This window comes from Mixophyes fleayi, chromosome 2 (assembly GCF_038048845.1).
Source record: "Mixophyes fleayi isolate aMixFle1 chromosome 2, aMixFle1.hap1, whole genome shotgun sequence".
NCBI lineage: Eukaryota > Metazoa > Chordata > Amphibia > Anura > Limnodynastidae > Mixophyes > Mixophyes fleayi.
In genome coordinates this window covers 14,714,827-14,732,614 of record NC_134403.1, presented here as the reverse complement: position 1 = coordinate 14,732,614, position 17,788 = coordinate 14,714,827, and the positions used below count along the sequence as shown (strand labels likewise).

General features: G+C 41.1%; 1 protein-coding gene across 1 annotated transcript in view; it reads left to right on the top strand.

Moving 5' to 3' along the window:
- The first annotated feature begins 1,362 nt into the window (after positions 1-1,362).
- The window catches only part of LOC142140718 (P2Y purinoceptor 2-like), a 38,221-nt gene continuing 21,795 nt past the window's right edge, over positions 1,363-17,788 (top strand). Inside the window, exon 1 of the mRNA XM_075198533.1 lies at positions 1,363-1,531. The gene's annotated coding sequence lies outside the window, so the exon portion shown is untranslated. The remainder of the gene's footprint in view (positions 1,532-17,788) is intronic.

Genomic DNA, 17,788 nt, shown 5'->3' with positions numbered 1-17,788 from the left:
TGCGCATGCACCGACTGAATAGTTGGTGCATGCGCAGTAACATCCTTGCCGGCAAACTGCAGGATGATTGACAGGAAGGGATCACATGATCTCTCCACACATGCGCTGTCCAGCTCTGCTCTTCAGAGCAGAGCTGGACAGCGCGAAAGTTTTCAGATGTGTTAATGTACGCCAGCTGCAGATGGCGCCAGCTTCAGATGGCGTACATTAACATGTAAAAAAAGAGAATTTTTTCTCTAGTTAGCCTTTAATACATAGCGGTTCTGAGCACTTCCCATACACTGTTATGGGGAGTGCTCAGAAAAAGGATAGGAAATGCAAAGCAGCAGATATCTGAGATATCTGCTGCGATGCTTCAATAGTACATAGTGATTTCACGGTAAACCACCCGAAAACTGTTGTTTTCGGGGGTTTACCACAGGAAAAATGCTTGGTAAATAGACCCCTAAGCCCTTTGTGGAACAAAATTTATTGACACAAAAATAAGACCTATCGTTTGTTTTGTGGCAATGGGGATCTTCCCCACTTCAGAAATATGCCCCTAAGATAAATATATAATTATAAATATTCAGAGAATCATAAAAATATGGAAAATACCTTACATGATATTAAACTATGCTGTGGAAGCAGCTATTTTGTGAGTTGAATCATTTTATTTGTGAAGTTTAATGTACGAAGCTTCGTTGTGGCATCACTGACGCACTGAGATATATAACTTACATTTTCATCGTCATCATCATCATTTATTTATATATCGTAACACATTACAATTGGGGTTAAACACAGTAATAGACAATACTGGGTAAAACAGACAAGAGGTAAAGGGGCCCTGTTATTCAGACCCACTGTGGATCACTGTGAAGGGTCATTAAGCTGAAAAGGGACATTTTTAAATCTAACAGGAGAGCCCTTTTTAAAGTGGCCACACCTGGCTGTTTTATCATTTTTGGTGCAAACTGTAGCAGAATGTCACCTTGTCAATCAATCCCCAGATCCAATAAAACTCCAATCTGAGCTCTTGTGACCACTAATATGCACAATAACCAATTTCTATTTTTTAGTTACTATTGGCAATGTCTTCACATGAATGCAAAATATTAATAGAGGAAATACCACTACAAAACAGCACATTCCAGTGGACTCCTACTGGTGTTTTGGAACTTGACATTAATCTGTTTACCAACTAAAAGTGAATCCAAACTTGCATTTCACTTTGGATTTGGGACAGGACAGACCTGTTACCCTAGCTGAGGCTCCTTAGTCCCCTGTGCAGAATGACAGCAGTATATGACAGCAGGGAGGTCAATGTGCTGTTCATGTGCAGTCTCACCCAGCAGTCACTCCCTCCTGCTCCCACCCACTGACTGTCTCTCCTCAGTCTCGCACAGAGGAGGGGACGCGCCCGGGACAGCAGTATAACCAATGCGTCTCTCTAGACTTTGGATCCAAGGCAGAGTCGCGCTTCTATGGGAGGACATGTAGTCGGCTGCAGGCTGCGAGAGACTGCGTGATCCTGGCTGCACCTTCCCTGGTGAGACTGTGTACCTTGTAGGGTCTCTGGGGGGCTCACCTAATGTGCTGTATATAACCTATATATAGAGCTACAGGTCCATGCTGGGGCTTGTAGTGCCACAAAACCTGGACTGCAGCAGATTGCCCCTACTACTTGTAGTTCTACATTATAAGTCGCATTACAGTCTGTTATTCCTTGCAGCAATTCCAGGGGTCTAGATAGACTTTCGCATAAATCTACCTGTGCAACTTTATCTGCATTGTATGGGGGATAGGGATCAACATCAACATGAAAGCTTACAAATCTAATATTGCTACTGTTTCTTACTGGAATGGATGTGTTACCTGGAATTCAATGGAAAGCTTTTTAAGCTATTCAGGTGCCCATAGTGGCTGCAATTTGCACTCAAAAAGACCACCGATTTCGATCTGATTGGTAGAATCGAATTGTGTCGTTTTCATTTTGTTTACAGCAGCTTTGATTTACCTGTGGATATCTTGCAGTTAGTGATACTGTAGTGTGCTGTATGTGTTACATTGTACTGTGGGTGATGTAGTGTGTTTATATGTGTGTGGAGAGGGGTCACTTTCTTGTGAAAAAGATCAGTTACCTGGGAGAAGAGAGTGGATTCCAGCACACCCTAGTAATGAGTGTGCCCACCTCCCCTGTCCTCCTTGTAATGAGTGTGCCCAGCTCCCCCACACCCCCTTGTAATGTGTGTGTCAACCTCCCCCCCTTGTAATGAGTGTGCCCAGCTCCCCCACCCCCCCTTGTAATGAGTGTGCCCACCTCCCCCCCTTGTAATGAGTGTGCCCACCTCTCCCGCCCCCCCCCCCCATACCTCATTGTCCTGTGTTAATTTACATTGAAATGACAACAGACCTGAGAGATATCTGAGGTGATGTCACAATAGCAGATAACCAAGGTGCTTCAGTTATACTCTGGGCTGGCACTAGGGGGCGCACCAGAGTGACTGGAGGGAAATCACAATGGGGTGTGCACAAGCATGCACAACTGTCCCTCACCATGGGGGTAATAGATAATAGTGCATCCGGCTGCTGATAACATGTTTTTGCACAAACTACACATTGTTTTGTGTTGCTGGGCATGACGTAATGGTGGTGGGCCAGCAGGACAGGTGCATATGTATTAATATCTAGTCACGGTTATTATCATTATTGTTTATTGTCAGTCACACACACACACACACACACACACACCATGCACACACGTGTTTGCACATTGAGAACATACAATCTCCACACAGATAGGAATTGAACTCATGAACTCAGCGCTGTGCGACAGAAATACTAACCACTGTGCCACCATGCTGCCTAGTACTGGGTGTGTAATTTGCTAAAGCAAGGTGTCTTTATGTACATTCAATATTAAAATGACCGACAAGGGTGCAGTAAGTAGGCCTTCTTCGACCTTACAGAAGACCTTCTTTCTACACCTATCGCTCCTTTCAATGGCGCTCTGATCGGTTAACTGCGGCATGTAACGTGACAGCCAATAGTAAGGCGCAAACATACCTCATGGTGCCTCATACCTCATGGTGCCTCATTTTGTCTAAGTGACCAGTACACTATAAAATACCCAAACTCCAGTGGCAGGCGCCATATTGCTTTTTAAACCACATGAATTATACACTGCGTAGTTCGCCTCCATTTCACTCGCGCAGAATGTCGGAGAGCGGACGGATGAAATGGATAAGAACGGAAAATCAGGCATTATTGTAACAAATAGGTGTTATAATTTCTGTGTAATGTAAAAACAGAAATTGTCACGTGAGGATGGGCAGGTTATACAGTGACATTCCTGTCCATTATAACATCAGGAATTAGGAGAATTATTATCAACATTTATTTATATAGCGCCACTAATTCTGCAGCGCTGTACAGAGAACTCATTCACATCAGTCCCTGCCCCATTGGAGCTTACAGTCTAAATTCCATAACATACACACACACAGACTAGGGTCAATTTGTTAGCAGCCAATTAACCTACCAGTATGTTTTTTGGAGTGTGGGAGGAAACCCACGCAAACACAGGGAGAACATACAAACTCCACACAGATAAGGCCATGGTCGGAAATTGAACTCATGACCCCAGTGCTGTGAGGCAGAAGTGCTAACCACTTAGCCACCGTGCTGCCCATATGAGGATTACCTTTGGTCAGAACTAGGTGACGTCATTGTTGTGCTCATACAACAAAGCGCAGCTATATTTCTGGGACACTCGATAACAAATTCCTGAATATCTTGTAATTCAGTGTTTGAGAACCTGATGTCCATTCATTCTATATACAATATATATGTTGGTTCTATGATCATGGTTGATGCTCATTGAGAAACGATTTGTAGGTGGTCATTTAAATAAAAAAAAGCGGAGCGCAGGACCGTACAACAAAAAACGTCATTTTCACCTTTTTGTGATGTCATGAACCGGATTTAGTGCCGCTGCTCCAGTGAAAATTGGCGCAATTCAAGTTTAGCGGTAGGACATTAGTTTTGCAAGGGTGTCGAAATACAACCTGGAACGTCGCCATCCTTCACTTTTATTGTACATTTGCATTTTGCGCTATTTATAGGACACTCGAACATTTAAGGCCAAATTCCGCTGGCAGAAAGTGCGCAATTTCAAGCCCAAATCCCGAAGCAGGCGAATATTTTGTGGAACATTTTTGTAAATCTCATTAATTTTCTTAGCTGGTCGTTTTGCATACTCCATGATCTAGTAGCAGTTGTACACATACGCAAAAACTTATTTAATTTTCCCCATTTGCCTCCACAGTTTATTGATGTCACGCGGCTCTTTGCGTACACAACGTGTTACTCCTATGTTAATCTGCACTAACTGAGTCATCTAATAGTGTTACTTGTGTCCTGATACAGTGGTTGGATGTCTGTCATTTCCTTACAATAACCTTTGGTCGGAACGGTAGTTTTCCCCAGGATATTATGCAGACAGCATTTTGTATAGTAAAAAAGACAAGGAAATGCAGTATCTGACATTCATATATGCCAAAATCTGTGTATTGCTGAGCAGAATAATACACACAAGATCACTGGAGTGTTTATATAACTAAATCTCTCCCCCCTCTGTCACGCCTGGGCAGCAGGTTGCTGTGACAGGACGGAGGAGCAGACTGAGCGTGACTGACAGATTGACAGACTTGCTTTACAGAAAAGTCCTCTATGGACTGGTTGATTCATTCATAATCTGTTTTTGATTAACATTTGTAACAGTGTCCATTCCCATGAAATCTCTGTGCGCTGTATTGTTACATACGGCATTAACTGAGTTCCCACAGAGACAATATGTCTGGTCATTGTGCTACCCAGAATGCCTCACTGTGGGCAGAATTAAGGTGATAATCTCCGCACAGCGCGCAGTGGGACTGGTACAGGGCATTATGGTGATACTTTATGTAAAACATGTAAATGATTAGTGTCACGCAGTGATTTCAGGGAGGTGTAAGGGGCTATATATTTAGGGGATGTGGGAGGTATCTAAGTCTTTTCTGCTACCAGTCTCCTGCGGTTACACAGACTATAGAGGCTCGTCAACTAGAGGTAACAAAGCTATCTGTGTATCATGTGTGTCTGTATATCATGTATGTGTATATCATGTATGTGTATATCATGTATGTGTATATCATGTGTGCCTGTATATCATGTATGTATATATCATGTGTGTCTGTATATCATGTATGTGTATATCATGTATGGCTGTATATCATGTGCCTGTATATCATGTATGTGTATATCATGTGTGTCTGGAATGTATCTATCTACGTGATATCTCTCATATATATCTACCTCATATCTCTATGTGAACATCTGTAATTTCTGTCTCTCTTATATCTCTGTATCTGTCTATCTATCTATCTATCTATCTATCTATCTCTCTATCTATCTATCTTTCTATCTATCTCAGATCTATCTATCTATCTATCTTTCTATCTGTCTATCTATCTATCTATCTATCTATCTCAGATCTATCAATCTATCTATCTATCTATCTATCTAATTATCTCTGTCTCTCTCACATCTATCATCTCTATTTATTTACAGTTCTGTATTACATATATTAGTCTCTTCTTGTCTCTGTATAATGATATATTCCTGTACTATATCTTTATATTATGGTGACGCTGTTTATACAGTTTTCTACCATTGTGATAGCGTCACACAAAAAATGCATTGAAATTAGAAAGTAGCCCTGGAAGAGATGATATGTAATAGATGTTTGGCAATAGATTACTGTTGCGAGCTGCAGATCTAAAGATAGGGATCACAGACCATTCCATCCAATACATTGTGTCCCTGTATCAGTTCTTACACTACCCTTCTGTCTTGTGATGTACCAGAGGGGGGGGATGCTCCTGTCTTACCTCTATGTATGTAGACGATCAGCCCAATACAAGGGTTATAATAATACAGTTCAGGGAATAATATACAGTAGGGTCGCAGCGCACAGCAGCCGTCATAACTTTCCTGACAAATTATCTCTTGCCCAGAAATTCTGTGTTGACTCATAAACTGGATGTTTGTATCAGGACAGGCTCTGGCTTCAGTTGCCGTGTCGGCAATGTGATATAGTTTCAGGGACAAGTGACACACGATACTGTCTCTGTGGACCTTGGTGCACTACAATCCCCAGCATGTCGTGTTTACTGAATGTGATTGTTAAAGATTTTTTTTTAATTCTTCAATAAATATTCTCTTTTAAAGCCAGAAAATAATAATGGTAATAATGTCCTCTAACTGGCACCAAAAGAGTTATTGTGCAGTGAAAAATAGAGGATCTCTATGGACAAGTGTTTAAGAATGAGGGATTAGAGAACAGCTACGCTTCAGTCTGTAATGTTACATTCCAGGAGATTAGGCTTTCTCATTAACTTGTATTACGCAGTATAATGTGTAATACACAGGATCTGGGGGAACACATTTTCTTATATTATCATGTAATAGAGACTTTAAATTAATTCTAATAATCCTTATCATAATCTGATTATCTATAGTGTTTGATTACCCAGCGCTTTTCTCACAATAATTAGTTTGGCACTAGATACAATGTCATTATTATTATAACGAAGTATCTCTTAGGCAGCCTCTTTGGAACAAATTAAAAAAAAAACACATTAAAATTGCATGTAAAAATAATTTCTGTATATGTATCTAGGTGGAAACTATCCAGCTGTTACTTTGTATACAGCACTATGTAAGATTTACAGTAATACATGAAAATAAATATAATATGTTTAAATAAATACAAGTGCGTCTCTCATCCACCCTCATTACATCCTCCCATTCCCAGTCACAGGACTTTTTTCGGGCTGCTCCCACTCTATGGAATTCTCTCCCTCGCACAATAAGACTTTCCTCTGGTCTACAAACTTTCAAGCGTTCTCTGAAAACCTACCTCTTCAGACAAGCTTATAATATTCCTCAACCACCCTCTTAACCTCACTAGATTACCCTATTACCCGTACACAATTTCACACAAGACAACTACCTCCTGACCAACATTGTTGTGTGACGGGATCATTTAGCTTATGAATCACTTTTACCTCTGCAGTCTGGCTGGGCCAAAATGCGAAATGTAGACTTAACCTCATGTGTCACTCTCCCATTGTCCCATAGACTGTAAGCTTGTGAGCAGCCTTCTCACCTCTTTGTCTGTTTTACCCAGTTTGTTTAGTAGTTTACTGTGTTTGTCCCCAATTGTAAAGCGCTACGGAATATGTTTGCGCTATATAAATAAATAAATCATGATGACACATAAATTAGACATCCCTGCTCCAGTCTAATAACCTAAATGCAGCGCAACACAGACTGTCAGTATTAATGGCAGCAACCTAGACCAGAGAGGTGAGAGTACAAAGCAGGTGTGACAACATTCCCGACAATTCCCCTTATATGCAAAAATGCAATTATTTTGTCACTTAAAAGCTGAAATGTTAATCCCTGTCTTCAGTATCTTGTTGCCTCCGAGATGCTGAGTGTTCCCAATCTTCCTTTCTGTGTGTTCTGACATATGTTATGCAACAGAACAGTTGTATTTCCCAGGCTCTGCTCTGTCGTGGATTCCCAAGCGTTGGTTTCAGGGGAAATATTTTATGGTGCTATTCTTGTTAATATAAACCTTAATTCAGTCGGCTTCATTGTAGCCGTACTTATGTCTAAAGATGGCCGTAATCAGGGCATTCTGGGTATTCAGGTTCTGTGCACGCAGCGATATGAGGCCAGTTGTCCGATATCGGCTGCGTATGTGGTCGGCAGATTCAGCACAAAGTGTTTCCATGCAGAATCCCGGCAATTATGGAACAGAAATCTTCACTCCTTTCAAAATGAGCAAAGGTTTTAGTCATAAACCTCTATTGTGAGATTCCTCGCAGCCCCTGGGGCTCTATTTTCTGTGTTACATGTGTACTTGGCTTTATCACATCGTTATTTCTGCATCTTCAAATGTGTTTGGAGATGCAGAAATAAAGGGTCACATTCAATACAGCGCAAGGTGTTGCTGAACCTGAAATGAGGCGGTAATAATTGTCCTATGCGTTCGCGGACACAGGGCCTTATTCACCCGGTTCTGGGCATGCTCAGAGTGATTTTGCGGACGTTACGCACAAATTCAGCAGATACCTGCCTTGATGACTCTAGTTGTCCCCGAGGACTGCTCCGGAGACACAGCGCTGAATTAAATCTCCCGTAAAGAGCTCCTGTACAGTGCAGAGAGATGACTGTGCCGGCTGGTGGCCGATCGGCAGCACCGCGGAGGACAAGGAAAGATCAAGTCGCTTTGCTGAGCGACAATGACAATTTCCTTTCGTTAAATCTGTGAGCTAAACATCTCACAAAACATGAACAGGTAACGCGCTGATCCGTGTGAATACTGTACAGACGGGCGCAACTGCGCATGCGGTGCGTGACCTCAAGGAAGGGAAACAAAACGCATATGAGACAAACTGACTCTGACTAGGAGGTATTTTTACTAAACGGCGCGTTTGAAAAAGTGGAGATGTTGCCTATAGCAACCAATCAGATTCTAGCTGTCATTTTGTAGAATGTACTAAATAAATGACAGCTAGAATCTGATTGGTTGCTATAGGCAACATCTCCACTTTTTTATACCTGCAGTTTAGCAAATATACCCCAGGAGTTTTATATTTTCAATGACTGTAGATGTGGGATTTAGAAAACTACGTCACCATCTAATGAGCTCCTTATAAGTGATATTCTGGGTACAGTGTCCAAGGAAAACTAAGCAGAACCTACATATGTTTTTATTGTATTTAATTTTTTTTCCATTTTTACGTTTTTACAGCAAATTGATTTACAAGGCGGTAAATAAATAATGTACTAAAACTTTCAACTGGAAACATTGCAAACAACAGATTCCATTAAGGACTACAGTTCCGTAAGAGACATCTGTATTTCTAATGAGTAAATGCAGTAGGATCCCGCTGGAATTGTATTAATGAGCGGAGATTGTATTACAGAAATCACGCTGCGCTCGGCTCTGGGCCTAACGATATCCCGGGGAAACCACAGAGCTGCTCTGATTGGTGATTCATCCATCAGGAATGCGGTTCTCGGATTATCTGCCTCTACATTTGTGGGGAAATGAATTTATCCTCGGCACAGAAGGGATTAGCCATTGTAAACACGCAGACAATTGTGCAGAGTGAGGCGTACAAATCTAATGCTGTCAGATCAGAGGCTAATAATGTAATGACTCATTATCGTATATGTAGCACCAACATAGTCTGTCACGTAGTAGAGTTGATAAAACATGCCGGTGCTTTGGTGTGTATTTGTCCAGTCTGAATGTCTGTACATATGTACGCCTTAAGACAACTTCAGCTTACTGGCTTGTACATGTCCTCCTGCCACCTTCACCAAATATATTGCTTTAGCGCTTGGCTTCTGTCTGTGCTTCTCAGCCACGTTTGTGTAGCATCTGGCATAGCTTTTTGCTCAGAGATGAGGGTGGGCCGGCAATGTGCCGGACCCTTGTACGCTCAGCGGAAGCCCCGAGCGGGGCGATGCTGCCTTCTTCTCTTGTATACAATGACATCTGGCACGTGACGTCCACAGTTCTCGATACAGAACACCGATCCGATGTGGAATTATAATTATTCCAGCCTGACGGCACTACCGGTCATTTCAGGCACCTGCTAGGCTGTCATATAAGGTAGCGGCATGGAGACCTCCACCTGACTGCTATATATGGGGGGTGGCACTAGTTGTAGTGGGCAAGGAAGCTTCTAAAACACCAGAATAATCTATTCTCATGTGACTGCTCGGAAATATGGCAGTGAGCACTGCACAACATGATTTTCTGAACAAACAGAGCTTTATGATATTCAAGGAATGACAACATAATACAGCCCCCCCCCTTCCCTCTCCACAAAATATCCCCATTTGTATAGAAAGTGGATTCCAGCCCTCAGCAGAGCTCCAAAATACTTTCCCTTACGGAAGATTGCCTAGAATTATCGTGGTGCCACATCTCAGTCCTGTAGCCTCTTCTTCCCGATCCCACGCTCTACACAGACCTTACATGTGTTCCCTTATAATGCTCAAACCACCCCCTGACCCCCAAACCAATATTGCGTTGTGACTGGATTACATAGCCCCACTAAGATCTCTTTCATCATCATCATCATTTATTTATATAGCGCCACTAATTCCGTAGCGCTGTACAGAGAACTCACTTACATCAGTCCCTGGAGCTTACAGTCTAATTCCCTAACGCACACCCTAAGGAGATTTTTGTCAGCAGCCAATTAACCTACTAGTATGTATTTGGAGTGTGGGAGCAAACCCACGGAGAACATACAAACTACACACAGATGAGGCCCTGTCTTCGGAAATCGAACTTATGACCCCAGCGCTGTGAGAACAATCTGCTAACCACATGTATCCTAACTCCTGATTTACCACAGATTGTAAGCCATACTGACAACATGCAGGGGGGGTCAGGTGAAAGGGTTGGGGCAGACAATGCCCGATCGTGTCATCTGGGGAGGGGGCTATGGTGCTGCAAACTGCGTAATAATGCCCTGCCTCCGCCCACTTAAATAATGATGTGGGAGGGAGCTTGTGGACAGGACCCTCTTACAATTTGTCTTATTTCATTGCTATGTTTGCATGCTGGTGCTATATACATAATTATTAATAATTGTTTTATAACCAAAGACACATTTACTGCAGTTTCTGGTTCCTAGCTGGCTCGGGGTGAATGACACAACCTGCAGCATGACATGTAGTCAGATAACGCCCCCACTGACAGCTGTCTCTGAGATCAGGGATAAAAGTAACGTGTGCTCAGCGTCACACTGATGAGACGTATTAAACAGCTCTCACGGGAGCTGCCAACGCACGGGATGAATCTATTTATTTCATAAGGGAAAAGTCTTAATTGTAACTATAAGTCATTTGCCTTTTATGTCATAGCAGCGCTGCATTGTGGGAGATTTTGTTCTCTTCCAGATTATAAACTTGTTTTAAACATGTCTCAAGTCGCAGTATGAACTGGGATCCCGCCAGTACCTGAGCTCTCGTTAATATTCATAGCTGACCATGATTACACCATACAGCTGTAACATGCAGTGCATATAACACGGTTATTTATATGCTGTCTGTCCGGGGCGCAGTTGTGTGTAGGGGACAATTGCTAATTAGCGAATTAACCCGAGCGTTTCCAGAATTCTTATCTGTATCATAAAGAGTGACTATATATTGGGTTCTCGGATGTCCAGGGATTCAGTGCACTCAAAACACATTAACCACTTAATCGTACCTCCCATTTCAACAGGACAGTCCTGATTGGGCAGCATGGTGGCCTAGTGGTTAGCACTTCTGCCTTACAGCACTGGGGTCATGAGTTCAATGCCCGACCATGGTCTTATCTGTGAGGAGTTTGTATGTTCTACCTGTGTTTGCGTGGGTTTCCTCCAGGTGCTCTGGTTTCCTCCCACACTCCAAAAACATACTGTTAGGTTAATTGGCTGCTATTAAATTGACCTTAGTCTCTATCGGTCTGTGTGTGGGTGTTAGGGAATTTAGACTGTAAGCTCCTATGGGGTAGGGACTGACGTTCTGAGTTCTCTGTACAGCGCTGCGGAATCATCATCATCAGTTATTTATATAGCATAAATAACTGATGATGATGATTGGTCCACCTCGAAAGGGGTAAAGTGTACACAAAAGTGCACTGTGTTTTGACAGAAAGTGGGCATTGAGGTGGATCGCTGTGGGGTTTCGGTGAATTGAGGATGGGACTTATTTTGTCCCAATTTATCTTAATGTTGGGACGTACGATTTAATAACCGTCAGGTTTCCCCCTCAGGGCCGAGCCAATTTTCACATATTCATGTTGTGCCCGTATCTGCCATTTTTTTGTATAGACAAGATAATTTTATCAAGTTTTTTTGCAACCGACGAAGCCTCCTCTTGGTAGAAGACAAAAAAGAACATTTTAAATGTCCATGATCACACAATTAGGGCTACGCCTCATATTTACCCCACATTGTAATTAACTAGTTCTCCTGAGTATAGGAATAGCAACGACACAAGGTCTTACACTGCTACAAAACGGATTTCTGTGCCAAATAATTAGACATATTATATAATATATAACCAGTAATGGAAAATCATTGTATATTGTGTAAATTCAATGAGTGTTTTTTGATATTTATATTACATTTACAATTTTACATAGAATATATTTTTCAGGCAGTTTTGTTGCCTAATACATGAAGCCTTTTATCCAAAAGGTGTTTTTATAAAGTCACCCAGAGAGGAGACCATGTTCTCCTGTATTATCCCAACGTTCTCAGGTATTATCCCAACGTTCTCAGGTATTATCCCAATGTTCTCAGGTATTATCCCAACTGACTCTGCAACTTAATTCATTCTAGGCTTGTTTATGATCTTTTACATAAACTAATATTGTAAGTCCTGCTCTACTAATTGACTTATCATATAACCGCCGGACCTTGGTTCCGGCTCCCCTTCCCTTAATGATCTCTCCATCTCCTCCTGGTGACGTCTGTTATCTGCTATCATCTATTCTTTGTATTCCTGTCACCTGCTTATCACTAGCTGCCATATGTCATAAAGCTGGGGACACGCTATAGGTTTTTCACACGATTATCATGCCAATCGCACAATAAATGGCTGTTAGTTCCGATAACGCAAACCCAGGGGGGTTTCCTAGTGCCTGGAAACCCCCTTCCAAACCTGGAGCACTATATCATTGAGGTGGCTGGACCCTGTCCACGCTTCACACAGCTCTGCTTGAAAAGGGAGAGCTGCACCTAACAGTAGTGCACGCAGCATTGCCCATGTATATTATGGGGATAGGAAGAGATGGAGAGCAGCCAAACACTGTCTAAAATTATAGCCACGCCCCCATGCATGATTGTCACGCCCACTGGCGGCGCGGTGTGGAAACCCCCCTCTACAAATCCTGCGTTTGCCCCTGCATTATTGTGCACGCTCCCACGAGAAATTTTCTGTACCCAGCTTAACACAGCTTGGTATACACTGTACCTTTCTTTATCCAAACGGAAAACCTAAACAGAGCTCTGAAACCTATCACTGTTGTACTCATCAATTAAACACAAATGGCAGAAAAACCGGCAAAAATGCAAACGGTATTGCAATCATAAGGAAATGTAACTACACCTGATACGCTTTTCAGCAAAGAAATAAGTAAAAATGCATAGAAAACAACATATAATAGCCATACAAATATAAAAGACTTTGGTTGGGAGCGGAAGGTGAAATACAATCACCTCTTATGTCTTCTTAAAACAGAGTTCAGCGTCTAGTATTAATAAAGGATCTGAGGAGAAGCCTCAAATTTCAAGTCAGTTCCTTTTTAGCTTCAGACAACATATTCCATTTACAGGTATCAAATGTTCTGTATTAATTACCCATAAACAGGGATATTTGCATATATTAATACCAATTTCCTCCCTGGAGCAAAATATAAGAGGTAAACTTTAACGTGGACATGTGCATAAGATATGTTTTAAGGAAACAAACTACTCTCCAGTTATCTACACACTGGGACCCTTGTACAAGCGAGATCGTAGTAAAGGTTCTCCAATCGATAATGTCATTTGACCACCTGTGAAACGTTCTTCCACGTCTGTAATGCAAACTCTCAACCACTGAAAACAAGCCCCCGGTCACCGATCCACACTCCAAAGTCTGGCTCCACTACAGGTAAGTACGATACATCGTTTTCCCCAGCGGTCTCGATAATAGCGCCTTCCTCCTCTCTCTTGTTCTTACTGTTGTCGCGTTTCGTTCATACTGAACTGTATCAAAAAAGACATTCTGGGAATTCTATCAATAATCCGGGAGTTTCATGGGTAGTCGGCAACTATTATGTGTATACAGTATATATACATATTGTATATTATGTACAGGGGCCGTCTCCTGGGGTAGACTGGGCACTTGTCCACACTGCAGCCATATTGAGTCACAGCGGTCCAATGTTCTGGTATAACAAGCCTCCGTTAGTTTTATTATAGAGGAAAAACAAAATAAAACAACAAAGTAAATCCTGAGCAAACTGACACCTTGTAGGTGCAGAACACCCGAAATGGGCAGAATGAATGGAACCCCTCCCTCTCTCTCCATTCACTCCAGGGGACCCGTGACCCAGCTCTTAACTGAGCCCAAAGCTCTTGGAAAGCTATCCTTCTAATGTTAACTATTTCCCTCAAGTTCAAAACACATAGAGCAGAAATCTGGGACTCACATACAGCCCATCAATGATTTTGCCTGCGATGCTGTCACAATGAATAAATATATATATATATATATATATATATATATATATATATATATATATATATATAAAATAAACCACAGCTTGCCTGATTAATTATGCACTTAACAGTGTGTCCTGCTAACAAGGTGCTGTTTAGCTTTAACATTCCTCTTGTGTGGGTATACGATACAGCACCTGTCAGTGATTACATAAACACACGTCCACCGTGGTCCCGCTGCACAGAGAGCCGGCCCGTGTTTGGTAGAGGCTAGTATTAATGTGGAATCTCCAAGCACAATGTATAACCGATTGGGCTTCTTTCCGAGGGGCCGATTCAATCCCTAGAATAACGCGATCTGCGCGTTATTACCGTTAGTACAGTCATTTTAATATTGATTTTTGCTCGTAGCCCTCGGGGCTGTTAGCAAAAGTATTAACGGTAATACAATCAGCGCCGCGTTATTACTACAGTAACGTGTGAATCGGCCCCTATGAGTGAGAAAAAAACTTAATAGAATCCTCAGAATAAAACATTTATTTTCCTGTAACTGAATGAAAATGTTACTTTTGAACAGTTTAAATATAGTAATGGTACTGACCCCCCCTCTGTTTTTACACAGTAGTTTGTTCTAGATTCTTTCCAAAAAAGTTCACGATCTTTGACTCCTAACATGCCAGTAATACACAACATTAACTCCTAACATGCCAGTAGTACACAACATTAACGCCTAACATGCCTGTAATACACAACATTAACTCCTAACATGCCAGTAGTACACAACATTAACTCCTAACATGCCAGTAGTACACAACATTAACGCCTAACATGCCTGTAATACACAACATTAACTCCTAACATGCCAGTAATACACAACATTAACTCCTAACATGCCAGTAATACACAACATTAACTCCTAACATGCCAGTAATACACAACATTAACTCCTAACATGCCAGTAATACACAACATTAACTCCTAACATGCCAGTAATACACAACATTAACTCCTAACATGCCAGTAATACACAACATTAACGCCTAACATGCCAGTAATACACAACATTAACTCCTAACATGCCAGTAATACACAACATTAACTCCTAACATGCCAGTAATACACAACATTAACTCCTAACATGCCAGTAATACACAACATTAACTCCTAACATGCCAGTAGTACACAACATTAACTCCTAACATGCCAGTAATACACAACATTAACTCCTAACATGCCAGTAATACACAACATTAACTCCTAACATGCCAGTAATACACAACATTAACTCCTAACATGCCAGTAATACACAACATTAACGCCTAACATGCCAGTAATACACAACATTAACTCCTAACATGCCAGTAATACACAACATTAACTCCTAACATGCCAGTAATACACAACATTAACTCCTAACATGCCAGTAATACACAACATTAACTCCTAACATGCCAGTAATACACAACATTAACTCCTAACATGCCAGTAGTACACAACATTAACTCCTAACATGCCAGTAATACACAACATTAACGCCTAACATGCCAGTAATACACAACATTAACTCCTAACATGCCAGTAATACACAACATTAACTCCTAACATGCCAGTAATACACAACATTAACGCCTAACATGCTAGTAGTACACAACATTAACTCCTAACATGCCAGTAATGCACAACATTAACGCCTAACATGCCAGTAGTACACAACATTAACTCCTAACATGCCAGTAATACACAACATTAACGCCTAACATGCCAGTAGTACACAACATTAACTCCTAACATGCCAGTAGTACACACCATTAACTCCTAACATGCCAGTAGTACAGAGCTTCATGGAACTCTGCTAAACTCTTATGTACCCTTCATTACATCCCAATTGTAAAGCACTTTGGAATTTGCTGACGCTATATAAATACATATTGACGATGATCTGACTGCCCATTAATGTCTAGTCACTTCCAGTACATGTAATGGGAAAGACTTTAAATCTCAGGAGAGTTCTAAATAGATGTCAGAACTAGTTTCATCTTGGAAATACGTTTCCCCTGTACTTACTGACTGAACCTGGACGCAGTTATTTAAGTTACCCATATTCAGACAGATCTGTTCTCATCCACCCAGATCAGCAACCAAATTGGGCAGATCTCATTGCTCAGAACTTTTGTAAAAGGTCCTCTATGGGGCTGTCATTTTCAAACAAACATCCAAGAAAACCACAAGTGTAACTAGACCCATAATTGTTGATACACATAACTAGCTGTAGTGTCTGATATAGAGAGTGGTGGAGATCTTCAGTTTGAAGTGGAACAGAGTCCCCAATCTGGCACATACTGATACATACTGATTATGTTATCTGTATTTAATGACATTGTGTTCTGCTATAACCTGGGAAAATTTGAGATAAGTAGGAAAGATACAATCCAATTAATTGTTGTTTTTATAGTCTTCAGATACAGTTCTGTTGTCTTATTTGTAAAAAAAAAAATATGTAAATGGTTATAGAACAAAGTGCAAAGTAAATATCACAGCTGCTAAAGTCAGGAGTATAAAAGAAAAATGTATTAGTCTCAATAGTGTATATGGCTAATAATTGTATAATATGGTCGGTGCCGTACCCTAAAATGTTAGCGCCTGGGGCAAGTAAGAATATTGTTGCCCCCCCTCTTGCCCTCAGTTTTAACCAAACGAACCTAAAATATTCATAATCTGCACCCCTTTTAGCGTTGCACCCTGGACGGACGCCCCTATCGCACAGCACTAGTTACGGCCCTGAATACGGGAACAGAAAAGAAATAGGTCCATTACAAGGCATTTGAAAATGAGGGATTGTAGGGGGAAAAATCCAGGAAAATGTAAAATCAGGAAATATAAAATTAGTGTTTGTATTACAAATGTGTATTATATTCTTTTATATCCAGTTGGGAGTAAGTAGAGTTACGGCAATGAAGGGAAGAGTGAGGTTATGGGGGAAAAAGAGCTTTAAGGGAGAGAGGATATCGCCCCGTTTTACCAGTTGATATTGGCTTTATTAGAAAGGGAAGAGTATTTATCAGGGTAAACACCTGATTTATTATGGAATGTCTGCTCTATATTGTGTTTTATTGTTTCCTCATATAACCCTCAGATATGACAAGTTACCACACAATCCGTTCAGGGATTCGTAGTACTCATCCTGTAGTGAATGAATAGCAGAAGTTTCCCACAACCAGGAAAGAGATCGAGTGTTACTTCCTTCTTTCCTTCTGTACAAATTCAGATCATATCATCATTACCACGTTTTTATTAATGGACAAAGAATATGTAAAGGAAAATACATATTCACACTATTCTCAAAAGTTTTATAACATAAATAGAACATGATTGTTTTATAAAGGATAACAGATGTAAAAATAAATATGATCATAATAACAATAATTGTTATTAAAACAGCAATCCAATAACAAATAACAGGTTAACAGCCTTTT